This window comes from Puma concolor, chromosome B3 (genome assembly GCF_028749965.1).
Source record: "Puma concolor isolate L17-30 chromosome B3, mPumCon1.1.hap2, whole genome shotgun sequence".
Taxonomy (NCBI): domain Eukaryota; kingdom Metazoa; phylum Chordata; class Mammalia; order Carnivora; family Felidae; genus Puma; species Puma concolor.
The window spans coordinates 18,085,625-18,113,579 of NC_141672.1; the positions used below are offsets into that span (position 1 = coordinate 18,085,625).

The 27,955-nt window shown below is 39.5% G+C and overlaps 1 long non-coding RNA gene across 1 annotated transcript in view; it reads right to left on the minus strand.

Moving 5' to 3' along the window:
- Window positions 1-1,908: 1,908 nt before the first annotated feature.
- Window positions 1,909-27,955, minus strand: part of LOC147579786 (uncharacterized) — a 494,570-nt gene continuing 468,523 nt past the window's right edge. Inside the window, exons 4-5 of the long non-coding RNA XR_015252113.1 lie at window positions 4,977-5,026; window positions 1,909-4,883 (exon numbers count right to left, since the gene is read on the minus strand). This is a non-coding gene — a long non-coding RNA (uncharacterized LOC147579786). The remainder of the gene's footprint in view (window positions 4,884-4,976; window positions 5,027-27,955) is intronic.

The window sequence follows — 27,955 nt, forward strand, 5'->3', positions numbered from 1 at the left end:
ACTCTTTTTTCATTTAATATGAAATTATGTATCTTTTCATCTGACTTAATATTCACCTTGTATAACTTGTTTTTAATTTTATTTTTTATTCTTTAAAATTTACATCCAAATTAGTTAGCATATAGTGAAACAATGATTTCAGGAGTAGATTCCTTAATGCCCCTTGCTCATTTAGCCCATCCCCACTCCCACAACCCCTCCAGTAACCCTCAGTTTGTTCTTCATATTTATGAGTCTCTTCTGTTTTGTCCTGCTCCTTGTTTTTATATTATTTTTTTTCCCTTCCCTTATGTTCATCTGTTTTGTCTCTTAAAGTCCTCATATGAGTGAAGTCATATGATTTATGTCTTTCTCTGACTAATTTCACTTAGCATAATACCCTCCAGTTCCATCTACGTAGTTGCAAAAGGCAAGATTTCATTCTTTTTGATTGCTGAATAATACTCCATTGTGTGTGTGTGTGTGTGTGTGTGTGTGTGTGTGTATCCCATGTCTTTATCCATTTATCCAACAATGGACATTTGGGCTCTTTCCATACTTTGGCTATTGTTGATAGTGCTTCTAGAAACATGGGGGTGCATGTGTCCCGTCGAAACAGCACACCTGTATCCCGTGGATAAATGCCTAGTGGTGCACTTGCTGGGTCATAGAGTAGTTCTATTTTTAGTTTTTGAGGAAACTCCATACTGTTTTCCAGAGTGGCTGCACCAGCTTGCATTCCCACCTTGTATATCTTTTTTTAGCATTTGTTTTGAGAGAGAGAGAGAGAGAGAGCACATGAGCAGGGGAGAGGCACAGGGAGGGTTAGAGAGAATCCCAAGCAGACTTGTTGCTGTCAGCTCAGAGTCTGATGCAGGGCTCTATCCCATGAACCATGAGATCATGACCTCATGGCTTAACTGATTGCACCACCCAGGTGCCCCCTGACAGTTGCTTAGGATAGGGAGGGGATCAATAGAAAGTATTATATACCAGGGATATCCACTTACTATTTTCAGATCCTAGAAACACTTCAGGGATTCAGCATGAGTGTTTGCGTTCTTGTCTTATTGACCTGGAAAGAGAGGATGATGTGGTTCTTGAACCCTTTGAATAGCATACATTAAAGGAGCTGTGTTCTATGCAGTTTTATCTAAAGCTGCTCTCCTTCTTTTGAAAAAGAAAGAAAAAAAGAAAGAAAGAAGAAAAAGAAAGAAAGAAAGAAAGAAAGAAAGAAAGAAAGAAAGAAAGAAAGAAAGAAAGAAAGAAAAAGAAAGAAAGATCTAAAATTCACCTTATGGACACTTGGAACTATATGTCCTTGTTTTCCTTTATTTTCTTACCAGTGTCAGTCTTATCAGCGATAGCTACTTAATTTACCTTTATTCATGGCAGGTAAACCCATTAGCCTCCATCATCCACCTGTGGGATCAGGTCACTACTGAGTCCAAACTAGTAAGGTGGTAAAATTATTTAGCCAAATGAGAGGCACATGGGTGTAATCCTGTAAGACAGTTAAATCAGGCTGATTAAAGCAACAAAAGGAAAAATTGTGAAAAACGATCCTTCCTCTACAGGAAGACACATACTTCGATATATACTTCTTCCTAACTTCTGTGATTTATGTGAATCATTTTTATTTATTGTCAGGGGGTATCTAGGAAGTTTCATCCTCGTCTCTTTTAGTCAAAAGATTGTTTTTCTTTCAAATTTTAGTTATATACAATAATGTTCAAAATGACTTAAAATTTAAGAACAATTCTGTATTTTCTTTCTTTTTTCTTTCTTTCTTTTCTTCTTTCTTCCTTCTTTTCTTTCTTTCTTTCCTTCTTTCTTCTTTCTTTTCTGCTATTTTCTTTCTTCTTTGTTTCTTTCTTTCCTTCTTTCTTTCTTCTTTCTTTTCTATTTTCTTTCTTTCTTTCTTTCTTTCTTTCTTTCTTTCTTTCTTTTCTTCCTTCTTTCTTTTCTGCTCTTTCTTTCTTTCTTTCTTTCTTTCTTTCATTTATTTATTTTGAGAGAGAGAGAGTGTGTAAGTGTGTCAGGGGGTAGGGGCAGAGAGAAGGAGAGGGAGAGAGAATCCCAAACAGGCTCTGCATTGTCAGCACAGAGCCCAGTGCAGGGTTCCATCTCACAAACTGTAAGATCATGACCTGAGCCAAAATCAAGAGTCAGACACTCAACAGACTGAGACACCCAGGTGCTCCCAATTCTGCATTTTAAAACAATTTGATGAAAAGGTCAACAAAAAGACTTTACATATATATTACAATCCATGCAATTGTGTAGATTTGGACTTAGAATTTATGTTGTAATTAATTAGTTCCATATTCCTTATTTTTACTCACAATAATGATTTGAAAAGAGACTCCACCTCTCAGAAAATACTTGAGTTTTGCTAGAGCCAATCAATATGTGATGGATTTCCTTTTCCTTCCATTTTGATGAAAGGAAAGTTTGTATTTTCGTTACCTATGTATCTATACCTAACACTTAACACAATTCTGAAATATATTTAGTTTAACAAACTCTTTTTTTTATTTTTTATTATTTTTTTTATTTTTTAATATGAAATTTGTTGTCAAATTGGTTTCCATACAACACCCAGTGCTCATCCCAACAGGTGCCCTCCTCAATACCCATCACCCACTTTCCCCTCCCTCCAACCCCCCATCAATTCTCAGTTTATTTTCAGTTTTTAAGGGTCTCTTATGGTTTGGCTCTCTCCCTCTGTAACATTTTTTTTTCCTTCCCCTCCCCCAGAGTCTTCTGTTAAGTTTCTCAGGATCCACATAAGAGTGAAAACATGGTATCTGTCTTTCTCTGTATGACTTATTTCACTTAGCATAACACTCTCCAGTGCCATCCACATTGCTACAAAAGGCCATATTTCATTCTTTCTCATTGCCAAGTAGTATTCCATTGTATATATAAGCCCCATCTTCTTTATCCATTCATCAGTTGATGGACATTTAGTCTCTTCCCATAATTTGGCTATTGTTGAAAGTGCTGCTATAAACATTGGGGTACAAGTGCCCCTGTGCATCAGCACTCCTGTATCTCTTGGGTAAATTCCTAGCAGTGCTATTGCTGGGTCATAGGGTAGATCTATTTTTAATTTTTTGAGGTACCTCCACACTGTTTTCCAGAGTGGCTGCACCAGTTTGCATTCCCACCAACAGTGCAAGAGGGTTCCCATTTACTTTGATTCCCAAACCAGATAGAGACCCAGCCAAAAAAGAGAACTACAGGCCAATATCCCTGATGAATATGGATGCAAAAATTCTCAACAAGATACTGGCAAATCGAATTCAACAGCATATAAAAAGAATTATTGACCATGATCAAGTGGGATTCATTCCTGGGCTGCAGGACTGGTTCAACATTCGCAAGTCAATATGATACATCACATTAATAAAAGAAAATAAAAGAACCATAGGATCCTGTAAATCGATGCAGAAAAAGCATTTGACAAAATTCAGCATCCTTTCTGAATAAAAACTCTTGAGAAAGTCAGGATAGAATAAACATACTTCAACATCATAAAAGCCATTTATGAAAAGCCCACAGCTAATATCATCCTCAATGGGGAAAAACTGAAAGCTTTCCCCCTGATATCAGGAACATGACAGGGATGTCCACTCTCCGTGCTGTTGTTTAACATAGTGTTGGAAGTTCTAGCATTAGCAGTCAGACAACAAAAGGAAATCAAATTTATCAAAATTGGCAAAGATGAAGTCAAGCTTTCACTTTTTGCAGGTGACATGATACTATACATGGAAAACCTGACAGACTCTAACAAATTCTTGAATAACGTGAGAATCATGTTAATCTGAATTTTAGTTTAATCATCCAAAACAATTACTTTGCCACTAAAGTAATTCAGACCCATGTAATTCCTCAGGTTTCAGATATTAATTCACATCTGAGATTCCTTAATTAGATTCCAAAAGATCTGAAGACACAGGAACTGCTCAATAAATGTCATAAAAGGAAAGAATCAGTAAATTACCTTTCCAAATCTCAGGAGATCCCCTTCTTTGAACCCCTTTCTACAATTTATAGCATCAGGTAGTCCATTTACTACTCAGTTAGCAAGTACATTTTTCTACTTTGTACAGATAGAATCCTTGATTTACAAGGTTTCCAACATGAGGGGATATGGTTGAGAAAAAGAGGAGGAATCGTAGGAACACCGAGACCCTCTCAGAACACTTGGTTTCTGTAAAACAGGGCTGAGACCTGGGGTTTTTATTAGTATTTTCTCATATATTTATTTGGCTTCATTTTGTCCCTTGCATAGCAATCTCGGTAAAGCAAGAACATACTCACTTATTTTTAATGAGCCCACTGTTACTTTGTGCTAAGTGGTAATGAGTTCTATAAATGCCTCTTCATTGACTCATTCATGCCAAAACAGTACCTCAATGATTAATATACAAAAAGATAAATTTGTTATTCAATATTCAAACATTTTTAAAGATATGAAGTAATAGAAGTAGAAATAATTATCTTCTTTTTCAAATGGACCTCCTTTTCCTGTGTTTCCTATCTTAGAAAAGCTCACCATTGCGATCTACCTCATTGCTCAAGCCAGAAACCTGGGTATAACATTTGGGAGACATTTACCAAAGGCGTTCTGCCATGTTGGCAATATTTCATTCCTCGGGGATGGTTATATCAGTGTATTCACTGTGAGAATCCATAAAGCTCTGCCTTAGATTGATTCACTTTCCTGGATATGTCTTGTACTTAAATAGAAATGTTTTAAACATTATTTTTCTGAAAAACACATTCTGATACCATGGCCCACACCCCATATTCAGGTTTATATGAGCCATGGGAGATATTAATATACATCCGGGAAGCTCTTCTGTGATCTCACAGCCACTAGATTCTTCTGTACCCTGGAAAACAGCAAGGCATAGTTAAAAGGATGAATTCAGATTCCATGCTCTTGAATTTGTGAACTGACTCTCAGAGAAATGATATCACTTTACCTAAATTATTCATTTTTCTTCAATTTGCACTTTAGCTACGCAAGAAGTGTCTGCAAAATAAATAAGGAAGCCTTGATAGTCACATCTTAAAATGTGGGAAGAAATCAAGTAATGATACTTTTATTCTACAAAACAGAAAAAAATGCAAAGGAAATACAAATTATGTACAATTCCGCAGTGTTTTTTTAATTAGTGTTCCTGTGACATGGCTCATCTTACTATTTTGGTTACATGTATTACTTTGAAACAAAGTAATAAGCAGCTATAAGCCACATATTTTATAGATTCATCAATAACTAGCAAAACTCCCATACTGTCGTGAGTCTTCCTGAAAACTGTACGTGGTGATTTTCTGGAAAAGTCTGGAAAACCGAGAGGTCGCACTCATTTCAGCCACTTCCCACAAATATTTCTCATTATTTATCTCATTGTCTTTACATTTATAAGTCTGCCAAAATGATGGCATATCTGTTTATTTAATATAGTCCCCCCATCCTCAATCTTTTTTTTTTCACATTGTAATGGACATATTAATAAGACAAGAGAACTGATTACAATGGGAAATTGTTATTAAAGAACAGATAACCTCAGTGAGGCATTTTGGCTTTTAAAAATTAATAGATAGTTCCCAAAATGATTTCCCTTTAGTCTTCCTAATTTTCAAATGGAGTGTTGAGGACTTATAAAGCAATCACACTTCCACAATACGATACCAGAGATATGAATTTGTTGTATCATCAGTAAGATATAAAAAATAAATTAATTAAAGGGGCGCCTGGGTGGCTCAGTCAGTTAAGCATCTGACTTAGGCTCAGGTCATGAGCTTACAGTTTGCGAGTTCAAGCCTGGTGTCAGGCTCTTTGCTGACAGCTCAGAGACTGGAGCCTGCCTTGGATTCTGTGTCTCCTTCTCTCTATGCCCTTCCCCCACTCACACTCTGTCTCTCTCTGTCCCTCTCTCTCAAAAATAAATAAGCATTAAAAAAATTAAAAAAGAAAAAAACTAAAAAAGTTTTCATATATTAAGGAATAGGTTGCTAGTCACAAAAATATGTGCATATATATGAATATATTCTAATATAGTTATTAGAATATTGGGCAGTTGGAGGTAGCTGGGACCAGGGTAAATGGCCTAGAGCAGAGGCAGTATGGCCTCGGTTGCGTAAGTGCATTTTATTGGAATACAGCCGTGCTCATTCGTTTATGTATTGTCCATGCCTTATACATTATATGTCTCGTATGATTCATGAGTTGAATAGCTGTGACAGACACTCTGTGACTCCCCCCCACCAAAACCAAAATTATTTACTACTTGACCTACTATAGAAAAAGTTAGTGAAGCAGCACCTGGGTGACTCAGTTGGTTAAGCATCTGACTTCAGCTCAGGTCATGATCTCACGGTTCGTGGGTTCGAGCCCCACGTTGGGCTCTGTGCTGACAGCTTGGAGTTTGGAGCCTGCTTCAGATTCTGTCTCCCTCTCTTTTTGTCCTTCTCCCACTCACACTCTGTCTCTCTCAAAAATAAATAAACATTAAAAAATAAAATAAAAAATAAAAAATAAAAGAAAGAAAAAGTTAGTCAATTCCTGTTTCAGAGTAGTGCTTTTTAAAGTGTGGTCCCAGATCAGCAGCATCATTATAATCTAGGAACTGGTTTGAAATTTAGGCTCTCATGACGCCTGGGTGGCTCAGTCGGTTAAGCATCCCACTCTTGGTTTTGGCTCAGGTCATGATCTGAGTTTTGTGAGTCTGAGCCCTGCTTCGGGCTCTGTGTTGACAGCGTGGAGCCTGCTTGGGATGCTCTCTCTCCCCCCCTCCCTCTCTGCCTCTCCCCTGCTCGCGCTGTCTCTGTCTCTTTCAAAAAATAAATAAATAGACTCTAAAAAAGGAAAAAAAGAAAAAAAGAGAAATTTAGCCTCTGTCTAAAATCTACCGAATCCACAACTCTGGGGGAGCGGCCCTGCAGTCTGTGTTAACAAGGCCTACAGTGGATTCAGATTTAGGGTAACATTTGACAACGGCTGCTTCCCACTAAACAAGTTTAAGAAAAATCATGCTCTGTCTCTCTCTGTCTCAAAAATAAATAGACATTAAAAAAAATTAAAAAAAAAAAGGGGGGCACCTGGGTGGCTCAGTCAGTTAAGCGTCTGACTCCGGCTCAGGTCATGATCTCACAGTTCGTGAGTTCGAGCCCCGCGTCGGGCTCTGTGCTGACCTCTTGGAGCCTGGAGCCTGCTTCAGATTCTGTGTCTCCCTCTGTCTCTGCCCCATCCCCACTCATGCTCTGTCTCTCTCTGTCTTAAAAATAAATAAAACATTAAAATAGCAACTGCTTTAAATGGATGAATCATATGGTATGTGAGTTATATCTCAATATATCTGTTAAAAAATAAAACACAACTAAAGGTGAATGCTTCTTACAGTATCCTGTGTCACACGTGATTATGTTCATATCCACAGTGTAAAACTAAATAACACACGAAATGTTCATAGCATGGCCCCTGGTTTTCAGTAAGGGCCCAAATGGTTTACTGTTATAGTATATTTTATTATGTATTTTACATCATTACATTATTACACAATATGTGCTAGTATGGCTACTCTGTGAGCGTATTCTATGTTCATATTTTATGATCACTTGATGCCAGACTTCTTTAAGCCGAATCCTAGAAGTGATATTGTTGTTTAAGAGGTGGCTTAAATAGAAATAGGAGACAGAGCTCAAACTGACTTGGCAGTCAGTAGTCAAAATACATATTTTCTTTTTTTTAATTTTTTTTTTCAACGTTTATTTATTTTTGGGACAGAGAGAGACAGAGCATGAATGGGGGAGGGGCAGAGAGAGAGGGAGACACAGAATCGGAAACAGGCTCCAGGCTCTGAGCCATCAGCCCAGAGCCTGACACGGGGCTCGAACTCCCGGACCGCAAGATCGTGACCTGGCTGAAGTCGGACGCTTAACCGACTGCGCCACCCAGGCGCCCCAAAATACATATTTTCAATGGCACATCTATTTAAAAATGAGACAGTGTGCTTCCAGTTTTCTGAGACTTTTTAGGTCAGCCATTTTCGATTTAGAACAGAAGGATATTATTGATTCAATAACTTTTGGTTATAACCTCTCCTGTGAAATATCTGGGCCCTCTCAATCTTCCTATGCCACAACAACACTCCCCCACTCTCGACTCACTCATGTGCCATTTATCATTTGCAAGTATACCTTATTCACCATTATCAATGACCTTGAATAATCATGGGTTTGGACTCATTTTCGTAAAAAAGAGGTGTAGTTTAAAGTAAAATAACAGTACGTTATCATCCTTAGAGTGTCTCATTTTGGAACAAATGTTTCACTTTTTAATGCTTTATTACTCTTAGTCTTAGTGATGTGTCGTGAATTTCTCCTACGTCTCTTAGAAAAGCACAATGAGTTTTGTTACGTCGGTGCCCCTTCTCTGGTACCCCGAAATTACTGAGGTTTTACTCTACCCTTAAGTTGCTATTGTGTAATTGAACTGTTTCCATATTACTGTTGGGAAAGGAAAATATAGGATGCAATTGAAACCCCAGTAAATGCAGTTATCTTGAAAAAATATAAACTATTGAAGTTGTAAGACTGCCTTTATAAGTTTAAAAATGGATCTTATAATGGGGATGGCTTTTCTGAACAACAGGCTCTCGTCTGTCAATTAAAGATTCGTCTACATTCAAATTGCAATTCAAAACAGATCTAGAAACAGATGTTAGGAATTCTTGCCTCCTGTCTCCTACATGGTCTGTTTAGTTCTCTATATTTCTTGTTGTCATTAGTTTTACATTCTGATATTCTCTTGTTTATCATGAATAAGCAGAAATATTAGAAAAAGACCACATATAAATATCACAATAAAATCAGCAAAAAAGAGATAGTGGATAATAGCTTTTGAGAGACAAAAGAAAAAGTAAAGAGGGGCTCCTGGGTGGCTCATTCAGTTAAGCATCTGACTTCAGCTCAGGTCATGATCTCACAGATCCTGAGTTCAAGCCCCACATTCAACTCTGTGCTGTCAATGTGGAGCCTGCCTCAGATCCTCTCTCTCTCTCTCTCTCCCTCTCTCTCTCTGGTCTTCCCTCCTCGTGTGCTCTTTCCTTCTCTCTCTTTCTCTCAAAAATAAATAAACATTTAAAAAAAAACAAAGAAGAACTAAAGAAAGCATAACAGAGTGACTTAGGGATTTACCTCACCAGGATAATCATCCTCAAGGTCCTTGAGCCAATAGCAGCACATTGATCCAACAAGCAAAAGAATGTTTTACCACATTCTCATAAGTTCTCTAATTCAAGAAAATTGTACCATTATCATAAGAGATATCGATCACTTTGCTTAGCACTTTCTCTATATTATCTCGTGTAATTCTTACAGCCAGCATATGAAATGGGAGCATTGTCCCATCGGACAAGTACAGAAGTGTGTCTGAGGGAGTAAAGTAACTCGTCCACGACTTCAGACCAACTAAGTGGAGGAACAAGAGTTAAATCCCATTTCTGCCTGACTCCAACTTCTCGTTCAGAGCTTTTCAGTGGTACCATGTTTCCAATAGTCTTAGGGGGCCTTTAATGATTAAAAACATAAACCAAAACAAAGATCCAAAACCAAAAATAGAAGCTTCGCCTCGTTCTTCATTGCAGACTGCCAGCAGATCTCTGGAGATCTTAGTGTTGGAAATCCTGAAAACGTCAAAAAGTGATGATTCTTTTTTGTGTACAAGTTATTGTGGGGGGCAAATGACTATAAGAACAAGCAGATAAATGGAATGTTTAGACTGCATTCACATGAAGAACAGAAAGTGCTTGGTCACTTTATTGGACAAACACAAGAGGGTAAAAAAGAAACTTGTAGATCTAATTTCATTTCAACGTCATTGTATTTAACCTGATACCAACATGATTGCCTTGCCTTTCCTGGTGCATAGACAGAATAATCAAATGCAACGAGTGAGTTCTTAAAAACTGCACAGCATATTGGTGGCAACAATGTGGTAATATGGGAAATATCAGAATATTTTGAGTGCACCCATCTGTAAAGAAAAAGACTGTATAAATTATTGTTTGAGGTAAGAAGTTCTCTGAATTAGAAATGTTTTTATTCCTCATGGCAGTTGATAAAACTAAACATGCTTTCAGCATGATGGAAACTTCAGTCTATTTTTGTAAATAGAAAAAATTGACTTAAGCTTGCTCTTGCCTCCTTCCCTGACTTGCCTTGTAGCACCTAAACGTTGGTATACACGATTTGAGGTACAGTTTATGACTCTGCAGGAGCAACAGCTACCATGACCATGACCTACACTCCTAGTCTTTCCTGGTTAGCTCTGTTATCCTGCCAGTGAAGGAGCAAAGTATAAGCATTTTCAATTTTGTGTATATCAAAAATTGAAATAAAAACCATTTGAGCTCAAAAAGTACAGAAAATTTAGTTTACATGAATATAGATGCAACCCCATGTCAACATGCATGTAAAATACCTGAAAGACAGTGAGATGGAAAAGGAAGCAGACCCAGACTTGAACTCCAGCTACGAATTTGTATTCTGTGCAAACTTGGACAAGTGACTTTTCTTTTCTAGCTTCACGTTCCAATTCTCTAAATCGGCATTGATGATCGATAGCATGTTGGAGCTTTGCTGTGAGCATTATATAAATTATACACACAAAAGACCTTACTGTCTGATATGTAGTTCATCTTCTCTTAGATGACCGGGACAAAAGACAGACATCCAAATTTCTACGTCTCAGACACACTTCTAAAAGTGTCAAAGTTACCTTGAGAATGACTTTCACTTCATTCCCTGCAGGCTCATTGCTTGCCCTCCTTTTCCTTTCCTTTCATTTTCTTCTATTATTTTTTTCCTGGTATCATGATGCAGTGTTGTGCTGGCATTCATTGCCTACAGTACTTTTCAGAGTAGTACTGAAAAGAGGAATCTTTCTGATAACTTAGTGCGTAATCTTAGGAAGACTCCAGTTTTAATGACTTTTGCCCTGGAATTGGGTACTGATTTGAACTGAATCAGAAAGTCTTACTAAATCAGTTGTGTTAGGTCAGTAACTGATTTTTACACTAGACTGAAGGGTCAAGGGGTCTAAGTGGTCAAGTGTTCCTTAATGTCAAAACAAACAACAACAACAAAAAAACAATGGTAACAGGAAGTGTGAAATGGGATAAAAAAAAATCCCTCAATACCTGTGCACTCTCTCTCTCTCTTCATAGATAGATGATAGATAGATCTATAGACAGATGATAGATCTTATTAAGAAAATGAAGAACTAACTATGAGACAAAGGGAAAAAAAGTAAAGAGCAAAAGAGAGAAAAAGAGAGAAAGCAAGAGAGCTAAACTCTTTCATAGATCACGGCGCTACATTGGCAACTGGAGAAACCATTCGGGCAGAGTTTGTGGCTGTATTGACAGCTGAGCATATTCTGTGAGTTACCAGCACAGACACAGTCACTGAATCATCGTTGCCCCCATTCCTCTCCCGCTCCTGCAGAGAGACTGGTGAATGGGTGATAACAACTGCTCTCTCAGCTTGTTACAGTCAGCAACTGGCATTTGCTGCACCCTGAAGCATGGGGTGGGGATCTAACAGCTTGAGCGTGATGGCCAACCAGACTGCGTGCAAAGCCACTGCCTGAGGATAAATGGAGGCAACAACCTCAATAACAACACAGTAGTGGCAGCTTGTTCCTCACAAGCGGCATCACAACAGATGCAGGGGTAATTAAATTGGGGGTGGGGGCGCACATAGTCACTTTCAAATTGGCTGTCAGATCCAAAAAGGACCGTGTTAAAAGAGCTTCTGTCTGGCAGACTGTGCCTGAGAGAGGATTTTCTTCACCAAAACCCAGGGGCCCAGTTGCATTTAGCACCCAGCTCATGGATCCTGCGAGCTCTTTGCTTGGTCTTTGGCTTATTTTGCTAGAATGACTACTGCAGCCTAGGGGCTATAGAAATTGACAAAGCCTTTTTTGTCCACCGAGATCACTTCCTGATTAAAAAACAAAGTCATCAATGAATGCACATTACCAGTACACGTATTTTGCCTTGCATGGCCACAGACGTTGTCACTGACTATTACAGAAAAACAGTGATTTTTGTTAGGACCTGTATTAGGACTCTCCCAGGATTCAGGTGCAGATTCAGAGCAATGAGATCGCTTGCCAATAAGGAAAAGAAATACTCTTACACCTATGGTCTTTAAACTGTAGAGACCATACTAGTTCTTATATTAATTCCTTTTTTTTTTAAATTTTTTTTAACGTTTATTTATTTTTGAGACAGAGAGAGACAGAGCATGAACGGGGGAGGGTCACAGAGAGAGAGGGAGACACAGAATCTGAAACAGGCTCCAGGCTCTGAGCTGTCAGCACAGAGCCTGATGCGGGGTTTGAACTCACGAACCGCAAGATCATGACCTGAGCCGAAGTCGGACGCTTAACCGACTGAGCCACCCAGGTGCCCCTAATTCCTTTTTTTTTAAATAACTTTGCCACTGATAGATTTTAATGATCCAAAGTTATACCTCAGAGAAATCATTTACAGAAGTTCATAGATGGAATTTCCTATGGCTCTCTGCTCAGTAAACTTTGACAGTGAGTATGCCACAAGAAATACTAAACATTCTCTTCATTATCATTCTCATTCCAAATCAGCAGAAAGCCAGCACAAGATGATGTTCCACTTCAATTCCTAATGTTTGTGTGGAATAATATTTGTAATAAATCTGATAATCATCCTTGGTCTGATAATTCACTGCCTGAAAAATAAAGTTTCCCCAAGGTTCTGAAAGCCAGTAAATCCTAGGTGGAAAATTATCGCATTTATTCTGAGCCTGAGTCTCCATGACACAAATGTTTTCAGGCTCTGCTTTACAGTCTGGACACTCCTGGAACCTTCCATGTTTTCTGAGCTTCCCTCCTCTTTTACTTCCTTTTTATTTTTCATTGACCTCAGAAAACGTGCTGGCCCACGCACACCCACACATCCAAGCAAGTGATATTAAAACATAAGGAAGGGTGCAATCTGGATGGCAAAGTTAACTACTAAGAAATTAAAAATCATTAAAACTCTATCCTATATGAAATATGTAAGCACTAACACAATAGAAAAAAATAGAATATAAGCATCCAGAGCCAATTATTCAAATAGAATCAATTTTGTGATTTCATGGTATTCAGAAATAAGTTCTGATCCAAAAATTCTTCCCTCATTTGATGATTATCAGTACCTGACTCATTAAATTTTTTTTAATGTTTATTTATTTTTGAAGGAGAGAGAGACAGAGTGTGAGTGGGGGAGGGGAAGAAAGAGAGACACACACAGAGAATCGGAAGCAGGCTCCAGGCTCTGAGCTGTCAGCACAGAGCCCGATTTGGGACTTGAACTCACAAACTGTGAGATCATGACCTGAGCTGAAGTCTGAGGCTCAACTGACTGAGCCACCAAGGCGCCCCCCCCCACCCTTTTTTTATTTTTTAATTTTTAATTTTTTAAAGTACCTGACTCATTTAAATTAAGAACTGGGTTTTATGCAAATATAGCTGACAGCTGCATTAAGGGCTTGGCTAAATGTTTACTGAATACTTAACTACAGGGTGCAAAATGCTATAAAAGATATGTATAAGATAGAGCCCTTGATTAAGACCAATCAACAACCCTTTTGAAAACAGAAGACTCACACCCAAAACAGTGAGTAACAATGCAAAGCAGAGTATGATCCAGGGTTAAAACTAAATCCTGTATTAGTGAATAGGACATTGCTTTTGTGATGAGCTGTCATTAAACAAAAAAGTTTATTTATCTTGAGAGAGAGAGTACATGCGTGCTCCTGAGTAGGGGAGGGGCAGAGAGAGAAGGAGAGAGAGAATCCCAAGCAGGCTCTGCAGCAGAGCCTGATGCGGGACTTGATCTCACGAACCTTGAGATCATGACCTGAGCCAAAATCAAGAGTCAGACACTTAACAGACTGAGGCCCCCAGGCGCCTTGAGGAGCTGTCATTTTGTCTTATAGAACCCATTCTAGGAAACAAAGGTCAATAAACAGGATATAAATGGCTTAAAGGTATCCATGAGGACAAAAAAACTAGGAAACAAAGAAAGTAAAGCAAAACAAAACAAAAATAGGGCCTGTGGCCACTCCATTAACAGAGAGAAATAGCCTCTCAGGAACCTACCTGAGAAATGTTTACATTTTATAAAGACAAGGGGTTATAACACAAGAATTGTGTTTGGGGCTTGTGGTCAACGAAGAGACCCATGAGTAATTTCACAGAACATAGCTAGGACAGGATATTTAAGAAAAAGGGCCGTAATCCCATATACGGGGCACGGGGTGGGTGTCAGTTGGTGACTGGGGGACAGGTGTGTTAACATCTGATATCATAAGAAGCACAGCACTAACCAGAAACCAGAAAGGAGAGTCCTGTGCAGGGTGCTGCCACAGTGTATTGTTTTTATTTAATTTTCTATTCTTTAAAAAATTTGCAGTATAATTCACGGATAACATTATTAATTTCAGGTGTGATCACCCCAATAAGTCTAGTTATCTTCTGCCACCACACAAAGTTACACAAACTTACTAGCAGTCTTAAATTGGAAATATCCTCTAAAACGTAGGAATCTTTTATCAATATTTCATGTCAAGTGAGTGTGATCGTTTTTGACAATTCTCCTTGGAGCTGACTTACGTTGAGCAGACTACTTCAATGGTTTTCCGGCGGATGTAGGGCCATTAGGCAAGCGATCCAGGGTCCATAATGTATCTACAACTACCAAGAGAAGGAGAATTCCAAGAAGGCAAAAGACCATCCACCAAATTCTGAAGCAAAGTTCGTCTGCTGCCCAGTAGTGGTCAGCTTGAAGCAGAATTGCAGACGTAGGTTCTTTTTCTATTAGAGTTGTCAAACACAGTTTCAGACAGAAGAAGGAGTACGCCTATCTACCATATAAAAGGAACACAGATAATTCAAGGAGTCGTTAATGAAAATACTCCCACGGAAGTGTGTAGAAAGCAAGCTATAATTTAAATCAGAGGGGAAAGGGGCGCCTGGGTGGCGCAGTCGGTTAAGCATCCGACTTCAGCCAGGTCACGATCTCACACTCCGTGAGTTCGAGCCCCGCGTCGGGCTCTGGGCTGATGGCTCAGAACCTGGAGCCTGTTTCCGATTCTGTGTCTCCCTCTCTCTCTCTGCCCCGCCCCCGTTCATGCTCTGTCTCTCTCTGTCCCAAAAATAAATAAACGTTGAAAAAAAAAAAAAAATAAATCAGAGGGGAAAGAATGTGTCCTTGAAACTTTAGATAATTAATTTTATGAGTCAAACTTTATTGAATTCTTATAATATTCCGGATTCTTGCTACTTTTCACAGAACCTAAATTGCATGTGTCCTGTAGGCAATGTTCATGCTAACAATATATATTTCAGCAATAAGCTGTATTATATTGGAGTATTCAATATAAACATCAGTGACATATGTACATATATATATATAACACATATTATATGTATATATATGTAACATATAATTATATAACATATTAATATGTTATATCAGTACTATTTATATTATGTTAATTATATTATGAATACACATATAAAAGCATTCATCGCTTTTATCTCAGGTCTAACTATACACAGACACTGACCTCTTTTTCCATGCAACCTATTCTTTTCATCTATATACATCTTAATCATCTTAATGTACAATTCTCAGAATGTGTCCCTGATGAGCATCATCAACATCTAGCAATTTTTTTTTGTCACTGTGGGAAGAGGTGCTACTGGCATTTGTAGGGTCGAGTCCGGTGATGCTTTGAAACACCTGACAGTGAGCAAAACACCTTCCCCCAGCCCCACTCAACAAAGAATTGCTCAGCCCCAAATATCGATAGTGCTGACTTTGAGAAATCAGAGCATAATCTACACTGCTTAGTGCAGAGCTAGCCATGTATATGCGCTAAATATACTAGCCCCTTTAATTTAAAATGTCTTATTATAAAAGGATCCAGAATTCATCCTGGGGGGTTCTTTAGGTAAAAACTGGATCTAGTCAAATTAAAAAAAACATAACAAAAATACACCTATGGATTTGAGGCCAATTATCTTTCTCACCAGCCTTTCACGCTTATGGCTAAACAGTCCCCAGAGAGAGGATGAGGCCACCCAGGACAACAGGAAGCGTCACTCATCGACACACTCCATTCTCCTCAAGGTTACAGCGAGGGGCTAACATGTGAAAATATAATTTCAACAGGGGTCTCATTGTCCTCAACAACAGCAATGTCTACTTGTCTCCAAATTCAGGAAAAGGACGTCAAGCCGATTACTGTCAGGACCTCTACCCCCTGTCCCCCCTCCCGTGGGAAAACCTGTGTATTTTACCACTAACGCTTTTTAAATGGCCTTGGCTGAAAAAGACACCTAATCCTACTTTAAGACATTTTCAGAGCTTAGCGTTAAGAAGAGCCCGTTTTCTTGTAAAGCACAATTAGGAAAAGAACGGCGAGCAGGTGTCGCTGTCACATCTCTGCTATGAAGGTGCAGAGACACATCTGACAGAAGCAAGGGTATCTGTACGGGTACCGATGTCTCTATCTGTATCTGTCTCTATGGAGAGAGAGACTACCACAAAGATACTGCCACTCTTGCAGGTATTAAAATGCATAAACAACCTACTTCAGAAAGACCCTACTTTCACAAACCAGGCAAAAACACTTTGTCATGATGACTTGAAATTCCCCTAGTTTTGTCTTTCCGAGGCAGATGTTTTTAATAAATCAAGGACCCAGCTTTCTCACTTCTCATCGCTTCCTCATTGTTTCAGGAAGGCATGTGTGGCAGTAAATGTATCGTTATCCTCCGCTAACCCCTGTGTGGATGTGCCTATGCTTCCTTGTAATGATTTATCCCGAAGCATCTCCATCAACCAGTCTATACCAATGCCATTGGGAAAGGAGCTTTTCTGTTGTTAGTATGTACGGTGTTTTATTTATTACGGATCTTTTCCACACGTGTCGTTTTTCGATGCAGTCGAGTCTCCTTATGAAGCAAACACACGCAGTGGAATAATGGGTAGACCACATCGTACAAAAAATCATAATATGGCACAGAGAGGGGAGGAAGCCTGTCGCAATTTTAAAGGAAAGAAGAAACTGTGCAGGCAGTTTCCAATTTGAAAAGCATCGCCCAATTGTTACACAGAGTTATCCGGCCAAGGCAGTACCTCCAGTTTCCCTTGGACCTCTTCCACCTCGCACTCCGTTACGGATGGAACATCACGTCTAGGAGGGACATCCTGCTGGCCTTTGGACCGGATGTCACCAAAATCCGGGCACCATTTCTTCAAGTGACACATCGCACAAATGCAAATGCCATTTTAGACTTTCATATCCAATGGTAATGTGACAAACAAAATTGGTCACGGTCCTGCAAAGTATGTCAAAGTCGATTCCTACTTTCGGTAACTGCCTGACACCTCAATTTGTTGAGGGAGCACTTCCAACATAGTCCTTTTGCAGAGACTTCGATAACGAGAGGCACAATCATCTAGCCAAGAATGACAGGCAGGAAGGGCACATAGTAGTGCTATCACTGAGTCCAAATGTCTTGACCTCTAGAGAATTTCTTCACTAAAACTCGGGGCGTTTCAGCCTCCACGCTGTTGACGGTTAGCATCCTGTGCATTGTAGGAGATTTAGCAGTATCCCTGGCCCCTATGTACGAGACGCCAATACTCATTTCCCAGGTGTGATGACCAAAAGCACAGACATTGCCGCATATCTCCTGGGCGGCAAAGGCATACCAGGCTGAGGAGTACTGCAGTGTAACTTTAAAATAAAATAATAAGGAGTGCCTGCGTGGCTCAGTCAGTTAAGCGTCTAACTTCGGCTCAGGTCATGATCTCACGGTCCGTGAGTTCAAGCCCCGCGTCGGGCTCTGTGCTGACAGCTCAGAGCCTGGAGCCTGTTTCGGATTCTGTGTCTTCCTCTCTCTCTGTCGCTCCCCCGCTCATGCTCTGTTGCTCTCTGTCTCTCAAAAGTAAGTAAACGTTAAAAAATTAAAAAGTAAAAATAAATAAAAAAGAGCATTCCCACAATGTTGAGTCTTTACGAATTAGTTATTCTCTGTGTCCCACTCCCCAACCCAAAGTTAGGATAAATATTTCTTTGTTAAGGGTGGGAAAGAGTCAGGGATCTTATTACAGAAGTTGGGCCGTCATTTCTTAAATAATCGTGCTATTTCTCAGAGAGCACCCTCTCTTTGTCTAGAGTGAGGGTGAGAAGAACAAAATATGGAATGGCATCAGTGCAGGACCTCAGCAGAATCGTATTACAGCATGAAATCTCACCTTCTGGGGGGGGGGGGGCACGTGGTCATGGTGAGCTCCTCACCTCACCTCTGCTGCCATATTTCCACCTAGAATAGGGCAATTTACATTTGCTTTCACCCCATGTCTCCCTATGGGTTTCCAAACTTCTGGCCCCATCTCCTTTCCTGTCGCTTTAAAGATTGGTGGGAGTCCCTTTGCAATTAGAACTCCTCCAAATTATAAAGGAGACTAAGCAGAAAGGCTAGACTTTCCCCATTTTATTTTATTAAATTTTTATTTATTTATTTTGAGAGAAACAGAGACGGTGTGAGTGGGGGTGGGGCAGAGAGAGAGAATCTCAAGCAGCCTCCACACTGTCAGTGCAGAGCCTGACTGGGGGCTCGAACCCACAACCGTGATATCATGACCTGAGCTGGAACAGTCAGATGCTTCCCCGGCTGAGCCACACAGGCACCCTGGCCTTCCTCATTTTAAAAACCTGCTGGTTTATCTTCTTTATGTTACAGATCAGAAATCACTTAATATTACATCAATAGCTAATGACGAGTGTAAAAACTCTTGACTATTTCCTTAAGCTAAAATGCATACTGCATTTTAGTATAATGTTTCTAATATGATTCATTTGGTCTCACTAATTTTAAGATTGTAAAATACAAGCACCGTGTATTCTCTAATTATTTTACTTTAAAAAGGGAAAAAAAAAGCAGGAGGGATGGTTATTGAAAAGGAAAACATGTGCTCACGTCCTGTAGGCTGAGCACCTGTTCAAATTGTTCGTGGGACATTTTAACTAATCATACCTTCCATTTGTCTGAGAAAGGTTAGCAACACTTGTACAGAGAAATATTATGGCACTTATAGCGAAAGTGGCTCACAAACATTGCCCAGAATCAGTCATATAATCAATTGGCCAACTAGAATTGTACTCCAGACGTTGTGTGGGAGGCACGTCTCCCCACAAGCTGTTTTCCTGTACCTTCCCTCACATGCCATGACCACACTTCACAAACCAGCCTTCTCACTCTCTCCCAAGTTCTTTTCCATATGTTTAGTTCTGCTGCTCCAAATATCCTCTTCTCTGCCCATGCTAACCCTGTCCATCCTAATTTTAATGGTTGCCTAAATCATGACTTCCCCTGCAAATTCTCCCACTTGCAACCACACCCTTGTAGAAGTCACATTTATATATTTCACATTTATATATTTCCATGCCAATGTCTTATCATAGTATCATAGCATCACACCCCGAATCCCATCTTGGGCAGAAGAAAACGCTGGAAAGTGGACACAACGAACAGTCCACAGTTCCCATCTTGAATAACCCCAGCTTGCTCTATATACCTCCAGAGTCCGTTACCCGTTTCTTATATATATGGACAGCTTCATTTTAAATGGGTGCAGTGAAGACGACCGTGGACCTGGTAGCTTCTAAGAAGAGAAACCTTCCTCAGAGAAGGTTGATTTCTCTTGCCTCTGACATAAAGTGACATTGGTTTCTTAACATCAAGGGAGTGGTTATTTGTCTTCACAATATATTTGCAAGTATGGCTTAGAGCATTTCATCACTGTTTTGCCCATTTTTTCCCTGTGAATCTAAACAGATTTCTAATAAGATGCAAGGTGGATTCTGTGCATTCAGTTAGTGTTTCTCTAAGAATGGCTTCTCCTTGGTAAAATTCTCTGACATCTCTACATTCCAGAGCTGTCACCAATAGATGGCTCTGCTCAGTGAAATTTTGAAACCACTTGTAGATCTCATAATCACTAAGTTCTAGAATGCTTACGATTAGCCCGGTATATTTGCTAAAATTAACTACGTCCAGGTTGGTCTCAGTGGCATCATTAGACACATACCTTACTGCATTAGCAGTGCCTTAGACAGCTCATTTTACTAAGTTGGAATTCACAACAGAAAGGAAAATTACTTCAACTTCTAGTTGCCCAGTATTGTAGCACTTGAGTTAGGCTACATAGCTTCCAGTGATCACCCATTTGAGCAAAGAAACTATCAGACATATTTTTTCCAAAACAGTAATAGTATCCTCAAAAGGGAGGGAATGTGAAATTTAAAATATATATATATTTTCTATTTATTTTTGAAGGAGAGAGAGACAGAGCTTGACAGGGGGGAAGGGGCAGAGAGAGAGAGAGAGAGAGGGAGACAGCATCTGAAATGGGCTCCAGGCTCTGAGCTGTCAGCACACAGCCCAACACAGGGCTCGAACTCACGAACTGTGAGAGCATGATCTGAGCTGAACTTGGACGCTCAACTGACTGAGCCACCCAGGTGCCCTGGGAATGTGAAATTTTAAGAGAGACATGGAATTTCAGGAGAAAGCTGCTATTTTTCACAATATTTTTGCATCTTTCCTCGTCCTTTTTTTTTTTTTTTACATTTATTTATTTTTGAGAAACAGAGTGAGACAAAGCGTGAGAGGGGGAGGGGCAGAGAGAAGGAGACACAGAATCTGAAGCAGGCTCCAGGCTGCGAGCTGTCAGCACAGAGGCTGATGCAGGGCTCGAACCCACAAACTGTGAGGTCATGACCTGAGCCAAAGTTAGACGCTCAACCAACTGAGCCACCCAGGTGTCCCGTATCTTTACTAGTCTTGAACACAGTTATTTCTGTCTTAAGTGCCCCATACTGAAAACATATAGAAGTGGTGTTTGCTAATATTTATTGTAATCAAAATCATCTACAGTGATATTCCCAGACCTATTACAGTGATAACAAAATTCCTTCTCGGCTCTTGTTCTACATTTTTATTTTTTCCTTTCTCCCTCCTTCCCTTCCTCCCATCCCTCTATTTCTTTGTCTTGTCTTTCTGAGAATATCTGATACATTAATTTTACATGTATTTAGGCATAATTCTAATAGTGAGCTGTGCTTTCTCTTGGAGACCTCTGTGGCCCTCTTATAAAAAGGGACATGTCATTTATATGTTGTCCCAGCAGACGTTTAGTGATTATGTACCTCACACTTTTCTTAGTGTTTAACACATATTTTGTTCATCAAACTGTGAAATAGGCACTCTAATGATCCTGTATTACAGATGAGGAAACTGAGGCACAGAAAAGGGACAGTACTTGTGCAGATAGATATATGTACAGCTATCAAATAGGAGATGTGGAACAACAACTCAGATCTGTGTGGACCCGAACTCTGTTTTATTAACTGCTATACTCCAAGGTCCAAAGAATTTATGTTTTGCAAGTTCATACAATTATGAATGATGAAACCATTATACAGACACAAATAATATAGATGTTCAGATTGCACAACTTGCGTTTTCAGCAACCATTATACCTTGCTTCAGGGAGATAGTGCTTACTGATATAGAATCTTACATGTAGGATTTACTTGGAGTTATATTCAATGCCTAAAATTTCTCCTTTTGGCTATCACACCTGCATTTTTCCATATAGAAACCACAGGGCCCATTTATTTTACATCCAACCTTTGTTTTGTATTTTGTATAGAGCCAAGCTCTATATCACGTAAACTTACTCTTTTAATAAAATAACTTGTTTACTTTCCCCAATATTGAAAATGTGGAGGGAAAACTTAAGAGACCAGAGCGTGATACCTGGCATATTTTTCTGTAAAAACATGTGACTGCAAACAATTAGATAAAAAGTAACATTCTAACAGAAGTCATGATGTTATGCCTTCATGGTTCATGCCTTCTTTCTTCTTCTTTAGAAAAATAGCTGTGCTCTTGAGAACAGATCCTAGGACATTAATCAGTCAAAGCCACAGAAGCTCGGATCCGGCAGTGTCCTTGGTGCTGACCTAGTCTAATCCCACCCCCACACATCTTTTTTTTTCCCCCCTGTGATGCTTTCTCTCAGTCCCAGCCCAGTGAGATATGGGAGAACCTGCAACAAACTCAAGAAGCCAGAAGGATCGGGAGAAAAAATCCAAACGCCTACTTCTTATTAACTTTGTTAACGTGAACAAGCTTGTTAACTTTTCTCAGGCTCCATTTCCTAATCTATAAAATGGGGATATTAATTCCTACCTACAGGGTTTCAAAGAGCTAATGAGCACAATACGCGGCATATGGTTAAACACTCAATTAACTCTACGTTTTCTTCTCTTCCCTTCCTTCCGCTTCATTTCGGTTCCATTTGGTATGCTATCTATATCAGTGCTGTGTGCAGGCACATGTCCTTTCCAGACCCTCGGGGAATGTGAATCCTTCCCTCTTCTGTGTTCTCCAGCACTGCGTGCATCACTCCTAACGACACCGTATTCTCAGAGCTATCTGTATCTGTGTCTCTTTTGTCTGCTAGACTATGAGCTTCACACACAAAAAAGCAAGCTTAGCTATTTGTTACTTATGTCCTGGTCATTGATGACAGTTCTCAGCACATTATAAATAATCGCTGGGTGGAAACAGAGTCATTTACTTTTCTGAGTCTCGGTTTCCTCATCATTAAAATTACAATAATCATGTGGACTTTTAATCTTACAGGATGTCAGTAAGCATCAAATGAGATATACACTATTATAACTAATAAAATAATTTCAAACACTCAGTTACAATAATACCTACTTGGGCATTCTCATGGAATATTCTCTTCTCAGAGACGCCATTCCTGGCCACCCTACCCAACATGGGCCTCGCCTCATTGTTAAGCTCTGCTTGCTTACGCTCCTCATCTTTCTACACAGCATCTGTTACTACACAGAATTCTTTCTTTTGTTTACTGTTGGGTTACTCTCGCTAGAATATAAAGACTAAAAGGGCGTCGGCATTGTCTTCCTCATTCACTTCTGAACAGCAGCGAGTCGAAGATGCTTGGCACAGGTAGATGATGAACATATTTGTTAATTTTTTTTCACGTTCATTTTTATTTTTGAGAGAGAGAGAGAGAAAGAGAGAGAGTGTGAGAGAGGAAGGGGCAGAGAGAGAGGGACACAGAATTCAGAGCAGGCTCCAGGCTCCAAGCTGTCAGCACAGAGCCTGACACGGGGCTAGAACGCGTGAACTGTGAGATCATGACCCGAGCCGAGGTCAGATGCTTAACTGACTGAGCCACCCAGATGCCCCCTAACATATTTGTTAAAAAAAAAAAAAAATGAGTGAATCGATAATTACACGGAAGAGTTTCTTCAAGAGAAAAATAGAGACAAGATAAATAGCTTCAGTGACCTTCATTAAAAACTCATTCATAGTTTTGCAGATCTGAAATTTTAAGATGGTTCTTTTCTTGGCAATGGGATTTGTGCAGATCAACATGCTACCCCCTAAACCTTGCCATTCCTCTTTCACAAAAATTTTTAAGAAATGTTGGTGAATACCTTAGACAGCTCCAGCTGGCCAGGGTCATTTTAAAAGGCTTATTAGCACAGTTTTGGGACACCTGGGTGGCTCAGTCGGTTAAGCGTCGGACTTCAGCTCAGGTCATGATCTCATGGTTCCGGTTTGTGAGTTGATGAGTTCTAGCCACCCCAGTCAGCCTCTCTGTTGTCAGCGTAGATCCAGCTTCCGAAATTGTCCCCCTCCCTCCGCCCCTTCCCCACTGGCACACTCTCACTCTTTCTCAAAACTAAACATTTAAAAGGCTTATTGACCCCCCTTTGGAATGTTGTATTTTTAAACTCTGTTTCTCCTTAGGAATGTATACTTATACAAACATATACTCCAATGTACGCAGTTGGATGTCTTGGCCCACTTTTTTTATTAAGTGCATTTTTGAAAGTATAAGAATTTGGTACTGTTTGAGTCTTCATCTTAGTTTTTCTGAACCGATTGCCAATATCACTGGTGGTATTAACAGTCATTTGAAGGTGAACTCAAGAACATCCAGATCGGCTAAGGGATGAGTTATGGGTTGTTCCATAAAAGGCACACCCGTGCTCACCATACCCATGTGTTCAAAAAAAAATCATAAATAAAAAGGTAAAATGACTCAATACTTATTAAATTTTTAAATTAAAAATTATTTTAATGGGGAATCTGGGTGGCTCAGGCGGTTAAGCGTCTGACTTCAGCTCACATCATGATCTCACAGTTCGTGGGTTCATGCCCCGCATCGGGCTCCTTGCTGATGGCTCGGAGTGTGGAGCCTGCCTCGGATTCTGTGTCTCCATCTCTCTCTGCCCCTCCCCTGCTCACACTCTGTCTCTGTCTCTGTCCCTGTCTCTCTCAAAAATAAATAAACTTAAAAAAATATTTTTAAAGTGTAGAGTTTACTAACCAATTTTAAGTCTTTCCAAATAAGTTTTGCATTTTCTTTCACTTTTATCTTTTATCAGGGCCTACCAGTTTCTTCCCAATGAAGAGCAATTCAAGTGCCCTATCTTCTGTTGAGCTCTCTTATTTACATGTCTGTCTGGCTGAACTTCTCTTCCTAGGACCTCAATGCTGCTGGCCCTTTCCCTGGATTAGAGCCCTAACCAGATGGTTGCTATTACCTGAGGCTGTATTTAAAAGGCAGCAGTTACCCTGTGGATGGAGATATTCCAGGGCTTTTCTCAGAGAACTACTCAGGCCACGCTCATTACCAAGGAATACAAACACCAAGTTTCACTTTATTTGTCCCACAGCAGATTGTAGAAAGTTGCTTTAGTCACAGAACATGCTCTACATATCCACTCCATGGGGCCTCAGATTATGAACTATGTAGCCCTGCCGGTCCAGTACCAGATGTGATCGTGAATACAGAGGATCACAGGTTGCTACTTAAGTGTTAAGGCCGGGGAGAAAGGAGATCGGTCAAGCCTCATGAGAGACATTAGCTTTTATTGGAAGGAGGTCCCAGACGTTTCGTATATTTTATCCTACTTCCTCTACTTCTTTTTCTACTACTATTACTGCTATTAATACTGATATCATCCCCACAATTCTGTGTTTCCACATTGTACAATTACCTTCCCAGAAGACTTACATGCACTCAGTAGCATATTCATTTCTCCTTAAAACAATCAAGGTAGACAATTATGCACAATGGATGGGTGAGAAAACTAAAAGTCACTTACACAGCCAATGAAATGTAGATATAGATCTAAGATTAAAAAAAAAATATATATATATATATATTTAGAGCATGAGCAGAGAAGGGGCAGAGAGAGAGGGAGATATGGAATATGAAGCAGGATCCAGGCACTGAGCTGTCAGCACAGAGCCTGACACAGGGCTCAAGACCACAAATCGTGAGATTATGACCTGAGCTGAAGTTGGATGCCCAGACGACTGAGCCACCCAGGTGCCCCCATATCCAGTGAGTTTGCACCCAGAGATTTCTGTTCTTCCAGTGTTCATCTTTATATTCATACAGAATACTGGCAGATACTGATCTCTTGGCTTTCTGACTTCTTAATTTTCTGTAGCAGATTAAAGGCCAACCTTCTAAAATGACAATTTCAGTATCACATTTACCGAAAATAATTTCCAAGATGATTCTTTAGCTTTCCCATATTTATTGCTGTTCACATTTTTCCTTTATAATGCACACTCTAAGTTCCTGACTCCTAGGGTGGGTAGGGTGGGAGGGGGGAACCAAAAACAAACAAACAAACAAACTCACAAAAACTGTAGAATGAAGAATGAAAAGTTTTTATTATGTTTTCTGAGTACCACCTGACAGGACTATACAGAGGATTTTCAATCTCTTCAGGAGCAGAAGAAGGAGAGGGTCTTATGTTTTAGTATGCACTCCTGCCAGAAGGAATTCAGGGGGTGTTTGTTAGCTTTGATCCACCTATGCCCTGTGAATCTGAGGAAGAATCACATAGTCAAGTTCAAAGAGAATCAGGGGAAAGGAAACTTTAGGAAGAAAAAAAAAAATCTCAGGTGGTACCTTTGTGATAAACTGGTTTCAATTGAGTGCAGAGATATTGGTAAGTTTAAAAGTAGAGAAAGGGATGCCTGGGTGGCTCAGTCAGTTAAGCTTCTGACTTGATTTCAGCTCAGGTCATGATCTTATAGTTTATGAGATAGACCCTTATGTTGGGCTGCGTGCTTGGTGTTTGCGGCACGGAGCCTGCTTGGGATTCTCTCTCTCTCTCTCTCTCTCTCTGCCCCTCCCCCATGCGTGCACTTTCTCTTTCTCTCTCTCTCAAAATAAATAAGCATTAAGTAAAAAAAAGAAGAAGGAAGAAAAGATTTTACTGCCTTCAAGTCCCTCGGTGGATGATTCAGAAATGTACTGTTCACGCTTCTATTCATTACTCATTAGGATGGGAGAAAAAAACAAAAAACAAAACAAACAAAACAACAAAACCGAAACCAAAACAACCCCCAAAAAACCTTAAGCATTTTTCTTTAAAAAACGTCCATAGTAATATGGAAGAAGCACTTAGCAGCGTAATTTCTAGGAAATAGTCTTAAAGTGCTAGAGGTATGAAAAGACAGCCAGCAGGATATTTAGCAACCAGCAAGAGAGCCTTCTCATAGACAGAACTACGGCCTCTCACTAACAACATTTCTGAGAGGTGGCCGGCCATGTATTATGTCATCACTTGTTTGGAATTTCTAAGGTTGCATCCTGACATATTTCTCTCTTGGATGCGTTAACGAGGGAAGTTACTCTAAGGGCAGTAATGCTTGTCCTTTGAAAGAGTACCACTTTGTAAATGTGGTTTCTTTTAGAGTGAAAATTGTAACAATCCTTACATTTTTCTTTCATTCTTTATAACTTACCCTGTTGTAGATTCAGTTTCTATGATGGGAAATTATTAAAGTTGATGAGTCTACCTAGATTCTCAGGTTTCATCACATGCATACTCACGTATGCAATAATATCACTGGAAAGGAGTACAATAATAAAGATTTTCCCCCTTAAATTAGAAATATAATTTCCTTGATTTTCTATGAAATTTTATTCCATTATAACAAACATGTTAAGATATAAGGATGATATCGGACAATGAAAACAAATTATGTAACTTCGACTAAATTTATATTCCAATTAAAATCAAATCTTGAAAAAAAACAACTATGTCCTTGTTTTACTTCGTTTGGGTGAGGATTTAGTTGCTACGTGTACTTCAATGTTTTTAAGAACTTCATAAAGTTGACCTATTGTTGAGGATACTGTATCATGGATGGATTTTCTGTATGTATAATTGGGATGTCAGGGTGATGAGGGTCAGCTAGTTGGAGAGCCAGTTGTGTTCTCCTCAAATAACACAAAAGCTGGATTCTCTCTTTTGAGTTGAAAGGAAACTTCGTTTCATCTTCTACTTGGTTACCGTCCCGTTGCAAGCATCCCCTTCAAAACATCTATAAGAAGAATCTGTATAAATATATTCCTTAAAGAATTTAAGACACTTCCTTCTCTTTTCCCACAAACAGAAGTGAGAAGGAAGGTGCAACTTTAGGTCTATATAAATCATTACTTTGTTGACTTTGCTTATTGGATAGCTTTTAAATTTCCACTTTTCTCTTTTTGTGGTCTAGAGTTCATTGATGAAGACTGAAAGTCATGGAATGGGCTCTGCTATCTTTTAAGTCAGTCACGAAGAAGACATCACCTCTCTTCAGAATGTGAGGGACAGTGATCATTAGTATTTTCCCATCTTTGTGGTTTCAGCAGAAGTGCAAGACAGAAGCCCCTTAGCCCCAAGATTGATAGAGGTAAAAGTGTCCGTATATTGTGGGTTT